Raw genomic sequence first — 4,799 nt, 5'->3', positions numbered from 1 at the left:
TATTCACTTTTTCATTCTACTAAATGATTTTGGGCCTCTTTTGATTTGTACAAATATGTGTATGATTTTCTGGTGTTAAAAATTCCCCCTGATGTGTGAGGTTAGGAGCAAATGTATTGACAAAATACATCATGTTTTCTTTCCTGACTGAGAGTCTGGTCAACTTCTGGATAGAGAGAATAACTTGTTTAAGAGTTGAGTAAAAAAATAACCTTAAATTAGGAAAGAAGATAAACATGCTCTAAAAAAAGAGCTTATATAAGGTGGGCATACCCCATGCTCGTTATGATGACTAATGAAAATTTATTACAATCAGATAAGAAATATTCTTGTCAAGTCAATGTTGAAATGGCTGACATGTTGATAGTTGATGATGATCATTGTTGACGTGCTCAAGGGCGCTTCTAAAACATAGATGAAGTCAGGTGACCCCATGCATCAAGAAAATGTGAAGCATTGCTAGAGTGAGGTTCTTATGAATGCATGGGTCTTCAACTATGGGTACCTCCCATGTGTCAAGATGTAAGCACTACTAAATAAGGTGCTAAGTGGTATGTGGTTATTTGACTAAGTGAGAGAATTACAAAGGTCATGAAGTACGATACCACCTTGACATGAGAGCTTATGTTGGTGTCGAATGTTAGGGGTACCAAGGAAATCAATGGGAAATGATGATTCCCATTGTGCCACCCGAGGATGTGCCTAAAAAAGGGGGGGGGGGGGGGGAGCACCAAGGTACCACCTTGATCCTAGAAGATGGGTGTTGAAGTTGACGGGAAAGAGGCATCAACTGCATAAAATTATGATTCAGGAAATAAAGATGTGTAGTGAAACAAATTGTAATAGGGTAGGTCAATGAGGCATGATAATTAAATCTGATGATATGAATAGATATGGACAAATTTCCCGAGGTCAGAGCTATAATGCGAGTGGCGACAGTCAAGACAATTCTTTTAAGGCTAGTGGCCCTGGAGTCGGTAGGACATCTAGGGTAGGCATGAGTATGTTGTGGCTGACATGAAGAGGGTTGATTAATTTGGATCATGTGTTAACTCTGGCTAAGGGCGACTAGGGACTGTCATAGGGTACAAGGCACGAAAATATGGGTGGGAACCATTTTCCTAAAAAAAAATGTACACTTTCCAAAAGAATGTAATGTTGGTTTGGGATGTACATACATGGAGACGGGTGCCCCATGAAAATAATGACCTACATTATGATGGAGGTAAAATGTATCTTCAAAGGGAAGGGTCCCCATTGGCTGGTCTCAATGTTGGGTTGATGAGACAAATGAAGTGACGCAAAAGAGCTTATTTTGTATGGAGTAATGATGGGCCCAACGTAGAATGCAGAAGCACATTCACCTTTATTTGTCACAAATCAGTAAGGTGGCCTAAGAGTAGGGTGGGTTAGTAGTAAGTGAAGAAAAGGTGAATGAGGCTAATCTTCAAGATATGCAAGTGATGTGGCTCTTGGGTCAAAATATATGGTCATGGATTCCAAATAAGATCTAGGGGTCTATAGCATGTGGTAGTCCATGAGTAAGGAGGCTATATCGATCGACATGGATGTTTACCATGTGAAAAGTGAGGTGGTCATAAACGTGGTCGAGCTGATGGACCCTATGGTGAATTTTAGAGAAACAATGTTAGGATATGCAAATCTTGGTAGGAAGCCTATCATGCTAAGTGATGAATGATACCTGCCTTATCGACAACCACTTGGGTGCTAATTCTGGTGAGAATTTGTTGATGTATCTGCAACTTCAATGACTAATACCCCAAGTGAAAACATCTTGATAAAAACATATGTAAGCTAAAATTAGGCTAAGATGAATAAAAAAACAGGAGAAGGTGAAGTTGAAGTAAAGTTTTGAGTGTGCAGCAGGCCCAAAAAATGAGTTTGGGGTTGAAATGGAATTGGGTGTACCATGATGAATATGATGTGGTCTTGATCTTTTTGTCTCTCATAGTCCTAGAAACAAAGGTCATGAGCTCCTGTTTTTGACTCTGGAAAATGTCAAAAAGGGAAATATATAGGATAAAGTGGGCCCTATGCCACCTCATTTGTACTTGCTAGATTGGGAAGCTAGATTTGTTCCTAGAGTTGTTTCTTGCCATTGCGGTCAGCCTGTTCACCTGGGAAGCGCGAGAGGAGAGACAGGTTAGAACTCATAACCCTACCTTTGTCATTTTGGTAGACTAGGCTAGGTAGGTCATACAAGGGTGCCCTATACAACCTTTTTTAGGGTGGAAAAAATCAACCACAATTGAGCTTCAGTCACATAGTATCTATGTGTATTTCATGGATACATTTGGTGACTCCACATGTAATGGGCTAACAGTTGCACTAGTAGTGTGACTGGAAGGCCAAAAGCCATGGCATTGTTGTTTTGGCAATTTTGCAACTCGTCCTCCCAATATTGTGGCATTTGTACGCTTATGTTGAGGAGAATCATGGATCAGCACATCTACTTAGAGAGAATACACGTGACCCTAGATATGGAGTTTCCATGGTTTGTGGGCTCATAGATGCATGGGCCGCATGTCTATTCAAATAACAGACATGCCTCCTACGTGCTTGTTATGGGAAAAATTTCATGGTTGAGTTATAATTAATTTTGGCATCCTAGGAGGATGATTTTTTGAATTTTAACATCCTTGATGGCAAGATGGGTATGTTGTGGTGACAGCAGGATTGGGAACTGCTACGTGCATCTATCGCAACAAATGTTGTTGTGAGTAGGACATTGGCACATTGGGGGTTGTTGAAGTTCCTTCAGAACCCTATTTTGAGATCGCAATATGTGTTCATGTGCTTCCTAATTCAATGTTGGGATGTGGATCTCTTGACATTTATCATCATATGGACTAATCTACCGATTACTACTACAATTGATATCTATTTTGTGACTGGAATGGTGCCTCGTGGGGAGACATTGTTGTATCACTTGCTAGTTGGGAATGTGGATATTCATAGTTGTACAGAGGTAGAGGGCCACTGTGGGCCTAACCATTATGATGAAGGGTGTATTCATGCTACCTCGATTAGTGATATTATTCAGTGTGTAGCATTAGCGATGATTATGTAGCTTGCTGGGTCAACGTCTCTGCACTGCATGTTGGGGCCATAGATTGTGGTGCTACAGAGGCTACAGGAGGGCCACTTTTCTTATTGGGCCAACTTTTTATATTAGGGGAAGGTATCCCAGCTAACAGAGGTATGGCAGTGTGGGACGCACAGCTTTTGCTATGGAAATATTTTATTTAGCATTATGTATTAGCAGGTTGTAATGCTCTGACCATTTATAGTGGTGCCACCAGGTCTTGCTATGGACCCGCGAATGCGACATTGGGCACTAGTTATGCCACGGGTTGGTGGCTGTTACATTCCTATAATACTAGTGATTCCCACATTACTATTTTCATTGTAGCCCTTATTGTTATTGTTGTGCCTCTATTGTCCCCATATTGTTATTATTATGCCCCATAGAATCTCACTATTGTTATTTTTGTGCCCTTATATGATTATTGTTATGTCGGCTTTGGTTATATTGTGACCCCTTAGACTCCTATATATAGAAAGGATGTTTTGTCATTTGTATCATCCATGAATGGTTCATCTATGTAATGTAAAGGAGTTTTCCCCCTCGAAGAGGCTAATTTATAAGTTGTTGATCTATCTTTTCTATCTTTTTGTGAGTTGGTTTCATAACATTTGGTATCATAGTTTTGAATTCTAAGATTTCGCTGCTCCAAAACATGTCATCGTGGAATTTTAGCTATAACGTTTTTTCTGCGATGTTTCAAAAGCTACAAAAAAAAACCCATTTGAGCTTAAATCTCTATGATCCTTGACTATAAATTTCAGATCTTGCCTTGCTATATTTTAGGAGATATGATCTAAGGAATTTAGGGTTTTGTCAGGCTCCCGAATTACTTCCCAAATAGGTGACCTTGGTAAAATCATCATAACTTTCTCTCTGAGTATTAGATTAAAATTTTGTAAGAAGTTACAGAAACAAGACAAATTGTAGTTTTTTGTTCATTGTTTTCAGGTCCAAAGGTTGAAACCATGACACGTGGAACTTCGTACAAAGTTGTTGTACTAAAACAGTATATAATCAGGTCATCTTGGGAGATTGGGCATAACGCTTTCTTGGAGAATCCATTTGTAATCAAACTTATGGCATTGGAAAGAGGACTCAGAGGGCTATCATAGTACACAATTTTAGACCTTGGAAATTTGAAATGTCATAGATACATTAGATACAATATCAAGCTCCTACAAAGTGAAAAAAGGTGTGTAGTTTGTTTTTAATTTTTTCATAAATTTGGTTTGAAAATTTTGATTGAAGGAATTCAAAGGGCATAGTGAGGCATAATTATCATTAATTGATTCCCCGGAGAAATAAAATGGAAACACCTAGTAGGGAACCTAAAATCTCTAGCATGACTCATGAAGAACAGGAAGAAATGCAACATGATATATCAAAATTATGAGACCAAGTGCAAAAAAATTCACTCTCACAAAAGTAACAAAAGCTAAGATGGATGGTTTAAAGAAAGATGTAGAAGATAAGATGGATGGTTTAAAAAAGGGCATGGAAGCTAAGATGGATGGTTTAAAGAAAGCCATGGAAGCTAAGATAGAACATTTGAAGACGGATTTGAAAAAGTTTCTACAAGAAATGCTTACTAATGGCAAATGAGTAGTAAAGGAAACTCATGATGAGAACAAAATAAATGTTAATCATGATTTCATAGACTCTAACATTGGATTGAAGACCCACCATGTTC

Source organism: Pinus tabuliformis, chromosome J, assembly GCF_031772625.1.
Source record: "Pinus tabuliformis cultivar Carrire ecotype Pingquan chromosome J, CPIR1, whole genome shotgun sequence".
Lineage (NCBI taxonomy): Eukaryota > Viridiplantae > Streptophyta > Pinopsida > Pinales > Pinaceae > Pinus > Pinus tabuliformis.
Note: the sequence above shows the minus strand (reverse complement) of the source record.